General features: G+C 41.2%; 1 long non-coding RNA gene across 1 annotated transcript; it reads left to right on the top strand.

Moving 5' to 3' along the window:
- The first annotated feature begins 1,636 nt into the window (after positions 1-1,636).
- Positions 1,637-14,591, top strand: LOC115647537. The gene is made up of 3 exons (XR_003999345.1): positions 1,637-1,647; positions 4,695-4,698; positions 14,511-14,591. It is a non-coding gene; the product is annotated as an uncharacterized LOC115647537 (long non-coding RNA).
- Positions 14,592-14,905: the final 314 nt, after the last annotated feature.

Below are 14,905 nucleotides of genomic sequence, written 5' to 3' on the forward strand. Positions count from 1 at the left end.
TCAAAGGACAGGGAGCAGGGGTGGGATCCCGGAGTGGTGATTGGGGGGGGTCTCTGGGGGATGGTGAGGGGACAAGGAGCAGGATGGGTCAGGGATTCTGAGGGGGGCAAGCAGTCGGGAGGCAGGAAGTGGGTGAGGGTTGGATAGGGAGCAGGGCCAGGGTGTTTGGGAGGCACAGCCTTCCCTACCCTAACGCTCATTCAGCAGTTTGAGGCTTGCAGAAGAGCCAAGCTGTTAGCTTTTCTATTCGCGCTACCATCCCTTCCACTTCTCAAATGCCAAATTATAGTCTATATTTAATTTGAGTGCCATAGGGAGATTCATGTCAGGGGAGGGTAGCTTCATTTAAAATTAGCCACTGGAGGAGGGATCACATGAGAAGAGCAATATCCTTCCCAACCCTACCAATGGAGACCCCTCCCTCGCCTGCATTCCCTGAGGCTTCAGAGGGGTTAATTCAGTGGTTCTCAAATTTGGATACTGGTGACCCCTTTCACATAGCAAACCTCTGAGTATGACCCCCCCCTTATAAATTGCATGGGCCCTTTTTAAAGACACTATAATAGAGGCCCAACTTCAATGTATACCCCAAATTAAGAAACACAGTAAAAGAACTAAAAAAGAGCCACCGTGGCTTAACAACCATGTAAAAGAAGCAGTGAGAGATAAAAAGACTTCCTTTAAAAAGTGGAAGTCAAATCCTAGTGAGGCAAATAGAAAGGAGCACAAACACTGCCAGCTTAAGTGCAAGAGTGTAATAAGAAAAGCCTAAGAGGAGTTTGAAGAACACCTAGCCAAAAACTCCAAAGGTAATAACAAAATGCTTTTTAAGTACATCAGAAGCAGCAAGCCTGCTAAACAACCAGTGGGGCCCCTTGACGATCAAAATACAAAAGGTGTGCTTAAAGATGACAAAATCATTAAGGAGAAACTAAATGGATTCTTTGCTTCAGTCTTCACGACTGAGGATGTTAGGGAGATTCCCAAACCTGAACTGGCTTTTGTAGGTGACAAATCTGAGGAACTGTCACCGATTGAAGTGTCACTAGAGGAGGTTTTGGAATTAATTGATAAACTCAACTTTAACAAGTCACTGGGACCAGATGGCATTCACCCAAGAGTTCTGAAAGAACTCAGATATGAAGTTGCGGAACTATTAACTAAGGTTTGTAACCTGTCCTTTAAATCGGTTTGGGTACCCAATGACTGGAAGTTAGCTAATGTAATGCCAATATTTAAAAAGGGCTCTAGAGGTGATCCCGGCAATTACAGACTGGTAAATCTAACATCGGTACGGGGCAAATTAGTCGAAGCAATAGTTAAGAATAAAATTGTCAGACGCATAGAAAAACAAACTGTTGAGCAATAGTCAACATGGTTTCTGTAAAGGGAAATCGTGTCTGACTAATCTATTAAAGTTCTTTGAAGGGGTCAACAAACATGTGGACAAGGGGGATCCAGTGGACATAGTGTACTTAGATTTCCAGAAAGCCTTTGACAAGGTCCCTCACCAAAGGCTCTTATGTAAATTAAGCTGTCCTGGGATAAAAGGGAAGGTTCTTTCATGGATTGAGAACTGGCTAAAAGATGAGGAACAAAGGGTAGGAATTAATGATAAGTTCTCAGAATGGAGAAGGGTAACTAGTGGTGTTCCCCAAGGGTCAGTCCTAGGACCAATCCTATTCAATTTATTCATAAATGATTTGGAGAAAGGGGTAAACAGTGAGGTGGTAAAGTTTGCAGATGATACTAAACTACTCAAGATAGTTAATACCAAAGCAGATTGTGAAGAACTTCAGAAAGATCTCACAAAACTAAGTGATTGGGCAACAAAATGGCAAATGAAATTTAATGTGGATAAATGTAAAGTGATGCACATTGGAAAAAAATAACCCCAACTATATATACAATATGATGGAGGCTAATTTAGCTACAATGAGTCAGGAAAAAGATCTTGGTGTCATCGTGGATAGTTCTCTGAAGATGTCCACGCAGTGTGCAGAGGCGGTCAAAAAAGCAAACAAGATGTTAGGAATCATTAAAAAGGGGATAGAGAATAAGACTGAGAATATCTTTTTTGCCCTTAAATAAATCCATGGTATGCCCACGTCTCGAATACTGTGTACAGGTGTGGTCTCCTCACCTCAAAAAAGATATTCTAGCACTAGAAAAGGTTCAGAAAAGGGCAACTAAAATGATTAGGGGTTTGGAGAGGGTCCCATATGAGGAAAGATTAAAGAGGCTAGGCCTCTTCAGCTTGGAAAAGAGGAGATTAAGGGAGGATATGCTAGAGATATAATATCATGAGTGATGTTGGGAAAGTGGATAAGGAAACGTTATTTACTTATTCTCATAATACAAGAACTAGGGGTCATCAAATGAAATTAATAGATAGCAGGTTTAAAACAAATAAAAGGAAGTTCTTCTTCACACAGCACACAGTCAACTTGTGGAACTCCTTACCTGAGGCGGTTGTGAAGGCTGGGACTATAACAATGTTTAAAAGGGAACTGGATAAATTCATGGTGGCTAAATCCATAAATGGGAATTAGCCAGGAAGGGTAAAGAATGGTGTCCCTAGCCTCTGTTCATCAGAGGATGGAGATGGATGGCAGGAGAGAGATCACTTGATCATTGCCTGTTAGCTTCACTCCCTCTGGGGCACCTGGCATTGGCCACTGTAGGTAGACAGATACTGGGCTAGATGGACCTTTGGTCTGACCCAGTACGGCCATTCTTATGTTCCTATGTTAAATTAAAAACACTTTTTAATATATTTAACACTATTATAAATGCTGGAGGCAAAGTGGGGTTTGAGGTGGAGGCTGACAGCTCGTGCCCCCCAGTAATAACCTCGTGATCCCCTGAGGGGTTCTGACTCCCAGTTTGAGAACCCCTGTGTTAATTTAATTTTAGCACTCTGTGTCCATTCACATGCATGTGCTATTTTGAGCATTTCAGTTTTCACAACATAGGCTCATCCCAGATTCTGCAACAAGCTCAAATGCCCAGTTTGTGGAGTATGTTCAAAAGCTATACTAAAGGCAAACCCACAGTAACCATCTCCAGTTTGTGAGGGACCCCATGGAGCCAGTCTCTAGGAAACAGATAAGTGCATGGAGGTTAAGTCCATTAATGGCTATTATCAGGATGGATAAGGAATGGTGTGCCTAGCCTCTGTTTGTCAGGGGGTAGAGATAGATGGCAGGAGAGAGATCACTTGATCATTACTTGTTAGGTTTACTCCATCTGGGGCACTTGGCACTGGCCATTGTCAGTAGCCAGGATACTCGGTTGGATGGACCTTTGCTTTGACCCAGTATGGCTGTTCTTATGTTCTAACCTAAATGTACCCAAAGTTATAGAGACAGATATAAGTCAAGGAAGCCAGCAGAGTATCAGAAACCTGGAAAAATCTCTGACTGGATGGGCTCAGGCATTTGGTCACAAGCTGAGGTGGTTCAAAAGTTTTGGATTTTTTTTTAGCAGAATTTTTTTTATTGTTTCTTTAGACAATCAAACACAGCAAGCAGCAAATATTTGGCCACACACTTCTGAAACCCCAAATCATATTCAGGTTTTGGCAGACTAATTTCAGCTTTTCAATTTAAAAAAACCACAACAAATTTTGAACGAAAGCAGAAATTGTCTGATTTTTTTCTGCTTTTTAAAAAACCCTAGTTTTCAATCCAGAAAAAGTTTTGACGGAAAATATTTGTCCAACCCTTTTAATGATTTTTAGTGCCTTTCAGCACTAGCTGATGCTGAGAACCAGTGATACCTTGTAAAGAAGTTTTCTCAAAACTGGGTTTGTGCCAAGATGCAGAAGGTTTATTTTTCCCAGGGCCGCCGGTGGGGCAATTTGCAAGTGGGACAATTGGTGCTGGGCTCCGCAGGGGCCCCCATGAGAATATAGTATTGTACAGTATTGCATTTTTTTTTATGGAAAGGGCCCCTAAAATTGCTTTGCCCCAGGCCCCCTGAATCATCTGGGCAGCCCTGGTCATGAGGGGACATTGCAGGGAGGCTCAGAATGTGATCCTTCACAAAGTGAGGAGAGAGGGACCTTTAATCCTAAGATTTGGGAACAAATAGGGTGTCAGCCACTGAATTGTCCTATCCCCAGTGCTATAACACCATTGAGTGTCTAACAGCAGCACTCAGTATACACACAGCACCACAGAGTGGAACAGCATGTATGTCAAGCTTCAAGGAAGCAGGACTAAAGTAAAGATAATGTGATTGGTGCCATTGTAATCACACTTCCACTACACCTATTTACAATCTTTAGTGAGGTAGCAGGTTTACAGTATATGCTATTTTGCTTTCTGCATTCACACTGTTATGCCCTACATTCCTATTGCTTTCAAGTTGCTTTATGGGTGAGTGACATACCGTTGTATTTCCCACACTAAACTACTCAGTTTTTATTAAGTGGCACATTAAAGGGCCAACATAATCCATATTAAGTGGTTAGAACTCAACTTTTAACAGTTCTAATGAATGCCCTCTTATTGCTGACCATTTCTTCTCCGTTTAATTGAAGGCCAAGATTCTCTAACTTTTTCATAGTGTGGACAACATCTTAATAGAGATATTGTTTCATGAACAAATCCCCTGGACAACTGTGCTTGCACAGAACTTCTCATATTTGCATAATGTCCTTATAGCAATAATAGCAGTTAATTAGACAGGAAAGTAATATCAAGAAAACATTTACATGTTGTGATACATCAAAGGCACCTTTGATGGACACCCAGCCAGCCAGTTAGCTGTAAAATCCCTCTTGGTCAGTTCTCTGCTTGCTTTACCTGTAAAAGGTTAACAAGCCCACAGTAAAAGAAAAGGAATAGGCACCTGACCAAAAGAGCCAATGGGAAGGTAGAACCTTTTAAAATTGGGAAAGAAACTTTCCCTTTGTCGTTGTTCTCTGGGCTGCAAGGACAGAGCAGCAATGCTGTGTAAGGCTTGAATCAGGTATGAAAATTCATCTTCCATACCTAGAAGAAATTATTTGGATTATTTGGAGTGTAGAGCTGCTGTCTCCTCCTCATTTCCACCATGCAATTAAAACCAGCCAATGCTCTTCTGTGCAAAGAGGAGCCTGATGACTGTAGACGTGACCAGCACATATAACCAGCTTGCTCTCCACACACCATCAGCACATGCTTTGTAGAACACAGTGATTCATGGACCACAGTTTGGGAACCACCAATATATGGGGGCACCTTCACACACTTTAGCATAATAGATTTTCCTGTTGTTTTCAATACCCACTACAGGGTTAAAATTAACATTTCTTTCCATACCAGTTATGTTTTCCCCCCACATACACACTTTATGAACATTTTCTCCATTTTCCTACCGAGCACAAGGAAACATGGCAGTGGATGAATTGTTTGTTCATTGTCATTTTCATCAGTAGTGCCTGCCATAATACTATAAATTAGGTTGATTCAGTTATCTACTGCCTCTCATGGTTGAATGGCTGCTTCCACAACAACAGAGATGTAATAGGGCCATTTTGTTGATGTATCATTTTCAGTTTCAGATAACTGTGCCATTGTCCACTCCAGGAGTGCCCAGTCAGGTCTCAGATCTCCAGCCATCACCTGTCTCTGGGAGGGATCCTTGTCCCACTTCCTTCTGGCTGGGGTTTTTTAAGCCTGCATAGATCCCTGCCTTATGCTATGATATCACCAGCAAATCAGTCTGCTACTCCAAGGTCTATGAACAGTGTATTGTCAGCAGGTTATGAGTTACCACACAGTTCTTTCTAAGGTAAAAGCATTACAGAGAAAACATAATAGAAAACAAACCAAATAAAAAAAACCCAACAAGCAGATTTAACACACACCCTAAATATACCAGTAGTCACCCATCAATCTTATGCGGTGCTACTAGGGCACAGTATTTCCAATCCTTCAACAAGGTCCTGTCCATTTGCTGTATCAGAAGTAAGGTTCCCAGTCAGTTTAAATCCAGCCTTTTTATATCAAAAAGCTCTTTGTCTGTTGGTCCATGGAAAACCCAATTTTAACTAATATATGCAAGGTGATACCTTCCTGGTGGTGTTTACAACCTAAGTTATTAGCCTTAGTCACTCCCCATTGTTTCTGGTTCCCAGAGTTGCATATAATTCCTGGTCCACAGTGATACAAATCATTCACAAAATTTAACACAATTTGGTCTCCAATGATATTGTGGGGGTTGCAATATATGTCACAGGTACTATCATTTTTGCCAATTCTGACAAAAGCAAAATCCATACACTTACTCCATTGTTCATGAATTCACTGATGTTTTCTAAAAAAATAAAAATTGTGTTTTTCCATTTGCTTACCCACCCCTACGCTCCTCTTCTTTTCCACCACCAATATTACACAGCCAACAGTCATTTCACTTTGAGCTGTGACCTTGTCAAATTGCATACATTTAGCAGGGACAAGGCTGCTCAGTACTGGATAAGTGATTTCAAAGGAAAACCAAGGCCATTAAAGCCTGCAGGAAGTATTGCTAATGAGCAAAACGTGGCACTTTGCACTTTGTGGTTTTAGAGGACATTGCGTTGCTGCCTTTGGGATAAGACATTGAACCTAAGTCCTGACCACTGTGGCCATTAAACATTCCACAACTATGTTCGCAAGTGGTTTTCCTAGTCAAATTCCTACTGTGGGGTTAGACCTACCCACCTAAATTCCCCTACAATTCAAAGGTTAAAAAGTAATAGACAAAATGATTCCTTGATATGTTTCTGAATGAAAGGTATCATACACCAATACCTCACTGATGTGAATTTCACTTACCCCCCAACACTTTATAATCTGTACAAAATTCTGTCCATCTTCTTCATAGCACAGAGACTTAATTTTCACAGAATTTTTACCAGGAAAATCTAAACTATTATTTTCTGAGTACTATAATAGCCACACAAGAGGTAAGATAAAAAAGAATCACAGATTATTCCCTCCCTTGTATTTCCCACTGTAGCCTGTCTTCTCTGTGATAGTGCAAACACATGTGCTTACCTCTAGGGTGCCTCCCTCATGCCCAGACATGGCTGTGCAGAAGACTTTGCCTCTCACATGACCTTTGGTGGCCATTTCCTCAGCAGAAATGGTCAGTCTTTGCCTGTCTCTTCTCCGACTGATTTAGCACATCTTCTGTGTTTCAGCCCTCCAGCCAAGTCACAGAACAGTTTGATTCCCTCCTGTGGTTCAGCTCCAAATAAAAAAAGATACTTTGCCCCTCTAGGACTTGTTTCTCATTCCCTGGTCCTCATAAACACTAGCTCAAGGCTCCTCTCCAGTTTAGGGCACCACCACAGAGTTAACCATGCTCCTGTAGCTCTGCTTCCTGGTCCCAGCCAATCCCAAACTACTGGACCTTCCTCCCAGCCCTTCCCAGGGAGAAGGAACTCTCCCTAATAGTTCTTCTCACCTGGCTCTCCCCTCTACTGAACTCTAGCTCCTCCTCCTCTGGCCAGAAAACAATAATTTAATCACCTTCCAGTTACAGAGTATAACTAATGAGGGTCTCTCCCTTGCTTTACACGTGATGAGGCTTAAGCCCCATCATAGGCTGTCTTCTTCAATGTAAACTCCTCAGTGTAGTAATTGTCTTTATTGTTAGGTACACCATCAAAAGTTGTCAGCACTTAGCAAATAATATAAATAAAGCTGATCTACAATTGTCAAAATAAACTAAACATATTTGATTAATTACACTGCTTTTTCATTGTTCATTCATTAGTTAATTTGCAGCATTGTTTAATTCACTATGGTTCTCCCCCATCGTTAATGCAAATTAACAAGGTTCTAGATAATGTAGATGTCATCAACCCTTGCATAAAATACACATAATTTCCCAGTAAAACATGGCATATTGCTTACAAATCAGGTTAAAAGATGTAAGACTGACATAAATGTGACAAAATAATTAACTGTCCAAAGAATTTTAAGAGGGCAGAGAATGGTGGAAATTGTATCCTTCGTTTAGCATAACAAAGCTTGGTTAAAAAAAAGATATGTTAGTGATGAGGCAGGGATGAGTACTCAATTTTAAAAACAATATGTTCATCAGTAACTGTACCCTGTGAGAACCATTAAACCTCTGAGCCACCTAAGTGCAAACTAGAGTTATATAATGTCTCTGGCATACTAAATTAAGTTGTAGCAGTGAAAAGAGGTTAGATAAATATTCCTTTATAACTTCTAATGCACAAAATCTGTTTTTCCTCAGTTCTGTGTAATCTCTTTAATCATAATTCAAGTTAGTCATAACCTTATTTTATTAGTCATAATAAAACAGTATTATGTAAGTAATAAATATGATTTGGTTACTTACTATTAAAAACAAGAGGTGCATTATGTTCTGCCAGGAAGCTCTCCATTCAGAGATATGAGACAAACTATTCAGATTGTTCTTCAATACGTGAGCTGTTGATTCCCCTTTTGTGAAGTTTCTGTACTTACACCATCATTTTTCTCAAAAATGGGCCCTTTTCTCATGCAAAATTGTTTCAACTGCAAAACCTTGTGCAACTTCATAACTGATGGTGTTTTCACAGCCAAATTACCGTTTTCATGACATGACATTTGAGACATGCAGAAATTTTTTCCACAATCCGGAGCTTAATTCATCTTTTAGAAAGTGACACACCCACACAAATCACACATTCTAGCTACAGTACTGGTGTCTGTCTTTTGTCACATTATCTAGTATTTGAACAAGATAGCCCTTCTTTTTTATTGTCACTATTTCTCTTCTCAGTTTTTAAGAAATCATAGAGACTGAGTGGCAGAATTGGTATCCACTGGTCCCTAACGAATTTACACCAGCAGGTCTTCTCTAGTATCAGACTTACATTGTGAGTCCTATTCACTGTGCATTTTATACTCCCGGGGGAGAGAGAAGGATGAATGACAAAGGAGTGAGTTGTGACATCTGTTCATACAGCGGAGGCAAGAAGGGATGAGAATCTCCTGGAGGACAGGGAAGTAAACTCTGCTCAGTTTTGTTTGCATTGTGCCCTGTGTCATAGCAACTGCACCAGTATTTCCCTTCAGTGCTCTAGTAAGGGCAACCACTCTCAGACTTTCTCAGTGAGTTGCCTCTCCTGGTGGAGACATGTGTCCTTCTCCCTTCTGACTACCATATTTTCAGGCAGCTCAGTTCCCTGTCTACACTTTGTTATCCCCAGCAGAAATAGGCTGCCCAAGCAGAACCTGCTTGCTTTCTCTTTAGGGACGGTTAACATGTATAATTGCTACAGGTATAAAGTATCCCACAGCACTTCTTGTGCAAGCCTACTCTATTCTTAAAGTAGAATGCTTTACAGAGAAAACATCAAAAACAATAAAAGAACCTACATGCCTGTTAATAACCCTAATGCAGGGGTAGGCAACCTATGGCAAGGGTGCCAAAGGCGGCACGCGAGCTGATTTTCAGTGGCACTCACACCGCTCGGGTCCAGGCCACTGGTTCAGGGGGCTCTGCATTTTAATTTAGTTTTAAAAGAATCTTCTTAAACATTTTAAAAACATTATTTACTTTACATACAACAATAGTTTATTTATACATTATAGACTTATAGAAAGAGACCTTCTACAAAGGTTAAAATGTATTACCAGCATGCGAAACCTTAAATTAGAGTGAATAAATGAAGACTTGGCACATCACTTCCAAAAGGTTGCTGACCCCTACCCTAATGGGAATTCTGGCAGGAGCAGTCCTTCAAACTGTCACCCAAAGGGAGATTACTCATGGTTATAAATTCATCACAGCTTCAGCTCAGAACAAACACTCAGTCTTACGAGGCCTCAGTAGGCTCAGTCCTTCCAGCCCTATGCTAAGGATTGAGGCCCTCAATGGAGCAGAGGACTTGTCTGTTTGATGGGACAGGAAGAAGGCCCTGAGCCAGTTTAAAATCAGGTTGTTTTTTCCAAAAACCCTTTGTCTAGGGTTTCTAACTGTCTAAACACACAAACCCAAACACTCTTGCTCTGCCCCTGCGCCACCCCTTCCCTGAGGCCCCACCCACTCACTCCATCTCCCTCCCTCCATCACTCACTTTCCTCCACCTCATTCACTTTCACTGGGCTGGGACAGGAGTTTGGGGTGCAGGCTCGGGCTGGGGCCAAGGGGTTCAGAGTGTGGGAGGGGGCTCCAGGCTGAGCCTGGGGCAGGGGGTTGGGGTGCAGGAGGGGGTGCAGGCTCTAGGAGGAAGTTTGGGTGCAGGATGGGGCTCAGGGCCAGGACAGAAGGTTGGGGTGTTGGAGGGGGTTGGGGTGCTGGCTCTGGGAGGGGGGCTCAGGGCTGGGACGTGAGAGGTGGTGAGGGGTTGCTCCTGGTCGGCATTGCAGCGGGGCTAAGGCAGGCTTCCTGCCTGCCCTACCCCCATGCCACTCTTGGAAGCAGCCGGCATGTCCCTGCAGCCCCTGGGGCGGGGGGCTCTGCATGCTGCCCCTGCCTGTAGGCATAATCCTCGCAACTCCCATTGGCCATAGTTCCCTAAAATCTCCCAGTTTGGCTTCAGTAGTCTCCGGGAGATAGTGCCCAATTCCAGGAGACTTCTGGTAAAACCAGGAGGGATGGCAACTCTACCTTGGCTGTTAGTGTCCCCAGAAAATCCAGTTTGAACTAGTATATGTGCACCATTCCAAGGGGGTGCCTTCAAAGGGTTGATAATAAAGTATATATGTTAGCATCCTCCTCCCTACTGGAGAAGGAATATACAATGCCACAAGAACACGTACACAATTGAATTTCAATGCAATGTACCCCAAGAGTGTTAACCCTCATTGAGTAAGATTTAACTGTAATATTAAGGTTCATTCCATAAGGTTCAGGATATTATGGAATGTTGTCTCACACCTTGGTTTTACTTAGAAGAAAGACCTGAGATGCCAACCTAGGTCTGGAAGCTGAGGAAGGAAACCCTAAGTTTAAGAAATACTTTGTCTCAGATCTTGTGCGGAGAGACAGCATTAGTGCAATGTCAGGTGCGCAGGTGGGTTGTTGGCAGTATGGACCAAGTCTGGTATCTCTGAATCTTAAAGCATGAGCCACTATTCCCTGAGCTAAAAGCCTCCCCTCTGTTAGCCACAGCTGTAGCAGGCTCATCAACCTCTATGTTTTGTTCAGCCACCACTAGACAAGGACAGAATGCCACACTAAGTGGGTGTGGTTTATATTAGTTACACATTGTTAAGTGAAAGGAGCTGAAAACAGAGCTGTTTAAGAACATAGGGAGGGGAAAGGAACCCTTGGAAAGGACCATTTTGTTTAGAGAAATAATATCCTGGGTTTTCCCTTTAGAAGTGGATTATGCAGAACCTAGGGGAAGAGAAAAACCTCTGTCTGGGGAAAATGTTAATTGTATTTTGAAAAGGACTCCACAGGTCTGACCCTTTATTATATGTGGTTTAGTACATACTGTATACCCTGTGGGCACAGACTGAAAATCCAGAGTACTGGCAAGGAAAAATCTTGACAGGAAAGTTTGTATTTATTTAGACAACTCCATAAGTATAGTCATTTGGTCATATTACTGGCCTCATTTAACAAAGTTAGGATTCACAGTAAAAGATTCCGCCTCCAAGCAATACTGGAAAACTCAGAAGGAAGCTGCATCATTTCAAGACTCTAAATTTGATTTCCAGACCAAAGAAGTTTGGAAACTTTGGATAAACATGTAAAACACAGATGTGTAGCAGAGTGATTATTATTAAATTCCTAAACTCAGTTAGGTTATCTTTGCTGGATATGTTGAAATATTTTTTTTAAATAATAAGCTTCAGTTAATGCAGTATGCAATTTGTATTTATCTTTCTGCTATCCAACCTGCTCCTTGCTCATTTGTCCTGCCAATTACTGCATTCCCTGACAGTCTAGTTTTTTAGAGTTGACCCTACTACACCCAGCATTGCCTCAAAACATAACACAAATACCACCTTCTGGCCTAGACCCTACACAAACTAGAGAAAGCTTCACGGAATATAATATTTCATTTAAACCAAATGTATCTTACTAAAGGTGGACCTGGACAATACCTGAATTATAAACATTCCCGGATCTTTGTAGATCTGAACTTTGCATCTTGAGCCCTTCTCTAAAGTTTACGAGCATATTAGCTGAATCTTGAGAAATTCCAGTTTTTTGTCCAGTTCTAGAAAATAGGTAATTGATTATATGACATTTTCAATTGCAAATGTTTCTTTTTAATTTGCTACATATTGTACATACAGCGGGCGACTACAATGAATAAAGAACAAAACACATTATGTTATGTCACGTAGGCCTGCATCTGATTAACTAAGCTGACCAAAACCAGAGTAATACGACTCAGTAGATCAAGTTAGAAATTTGAAGAAAAATGTTTAATGTAGTTTTGAGCTCAACTAGTACATATAATGGCAATCCCACATTGATTATGCATATAATAGGAAAACTACCTCACTTCTCATTAACCAAAAAGATTTCTAGGGTAAACTAAAACGCACTAAAGAAAACTATTTTTGCATCTCAGAAACAATGTATTTTCTTTAATATGCAGCATGTCTCTCCTCCAGAATTGTGATACTTAATGAAACATGTCAACAAAATAATAGCCTCCACATACGAAAAGTTATAGTTTATTTTTAGGTCAAAAAGTAAACTATATAACAGTTAGTCCACTAGGAACTGAGATCGTAATTCAGCAAAAAAAATGCTTAACATTAATTTTATTCTATTCTAAATAGTTTCTTATCCTGGCCTCATCACAATGCTATATGAGTTTCTTCCACTAGTGCATTAAGCAACATGACTTTAATCTGTCTCATGTGCTTTGTTCTCTCTCTCATCCTTTCCCCAGGGGATACTTGTGTGTGCAGTGGAATCTTTGTCTGAATAGGGTTTGGGGGTAGTTGGAAGACGGTTTGGGATGGTCTTTTGTTCCTGAGAGGAGTTTTGTGTAGGCAATGGGGAGGAAGGGACCTTTTGGGGGCCAGTGTGACAAAGGCTGAGACTAGTTTATAATGAGTGTGACTCACTAGATCCTTGACTCATGTGCTGAGCGGATTGCTGTTGTCCTTTAGCACCCTTTGGAAGTTGATGCAGTGTAAGTGTTTTTTTGGTCAAATCAGGGTCATGATTGCCTGGGAATTAAGAGAGCTCTGACCACGGCCTTAATGAGATGCTGGTTTGTCCAACATAGTGGCTGGATTGGGATAACCTTGATACTGACATCTAAACCAAAGACAAGGTCCAAGGTGGACCAGAGATGACCTGTAAGATTCCTAGAGAGGCAAGTGGGGAGCGATGGTAGTATTGCCTAATGGGCAGAGCATTGCACTGATTCAGCAGAGCTGGGTTCTAGTCCCAGCTCTCCCGCTGGCCTTTCGAGTAACATTAGGCAAGCCATTTCATCTCTCTGCACTTCAGTTTCCCCATCTGTAAAAGGGGGATAATAATGAATACTTTCTGTGTAAGTGTTGTGAGGTCTACTGATGAAGAGTGCAATACAGGAGATGGGTAATATTATTACTGGGGTTTTGTCAGTTTGGACACTGAAATTTCACCATTATGCACAAAGAATCAATGAGCTCCTTTATGAACCCTTCAGATTTTGGGAAGGGGCTTTCATTTAAGTTAAAATCTGCTGTCTTTGATGTTGTTAGATAAATGAATTCAAATGAACTTGTTTTTTACCTGAGCCACCTCTTTTGGATTTGATATTTGAAGAAAAGATGGATACAAAGCTACCCACCTTCTCTGTCTGTGCGACTGGGGCCCCAGGGGGGCCACACCAAGGTTACTCAATTAGAGCAAACTGCAAAGAATGGGGCAGACAATCTCCAAAGCTGGTGGATATCCCAATACTTAGATTGACCAAGCCAGCACAAAACAGTTTCTACAATACCTAACTGGTTACCCAGAAGCCAAAACACAATTCCCTTAAGGCAACCCAGCCTTGGGCTTCCACCCAGATAAGTCAGATATGATGAGGATTACTGAAAATCTTATTCATCATAGAAGGAAGTTCTTCCAATCCCAAAGGATTGGACATATTACCTCCCAAGTTAATGAACATTTCATATCTTATTTAAATACATGCTTACAGCCAGGTCTTACTAACTAAACTAAAATTTATTAAAAAAGAAAAGAAAGCAAGAGTATTGGTTAAAAGATCTGCATATACACAGACATGAGTACAGTTTTGAGATCAGTTTCACAGTAGAGATGGTGAGCTTGGTAATTGCAAAGAGTTCTTTCAGAATTAGTCCATAGGTTATAGTCTAATGTTCATATCCAGGGTGATCCAGATGGGACTGGAGATCTCAGTCTTACGACTCAAGTTCTCTGCATAAAGCATCAAGTAGATCTAAGATGAGAGGATCAGGACCCAGGAGTCTTTTTATACAGTTTTCTAGCAGCCTCTTGACTATGCAGCCGTGGGTGTACAACAGGCTTTTGACGTAACCTATTTCCTAAACATCACCAGTAATTACTGTATGGAGTAACATCAGGCAATTTATCCATTAAGCAGTTTATTACAAACTTTAAAGAGACATATAGACAATGACATTATTTTACCCAAGATTCATCTAAATGTTAATATTTCCTTTTGATCTCTGAATCAATTGCTATAGGAATACACCCTGTCTGATTACATGGCTAACATCTAACAAGATATAAGTAAACATATACAATTAGTATGACCTCTAATTCTCTAACAATACAGGTTTGCATTTCAAAGTTCTAGCCTACCTAACATGGAATGGTCCTGAATACTATTTACATACTTTTCTGACATATCTCTAAAGGTTGACTCTGGGTCATTTAGCCTGCAAGCTGCTTAACCCTTTCTGGCCATGTGTCACAATCTGGTTCTGTGATGGTCAAATAGACTTGGAGGACATCC

The sequence above is a fragment of the Gopherus evgoodei genome, chromosome 1, assembly GCF_007399415.2.
Source record: "Gopherus evgoodei ecotype Sinaloan lineage chromosome 1, rGopEvg1_v1.p, whole genome shotgun sequence".
Classification (NCBI taxonomy): domain Eukaryota; kingdom Metazoa; phylum Chordata; order Testudines; family Testudinidae; genus Gopherus; species Gopherus evgoodei.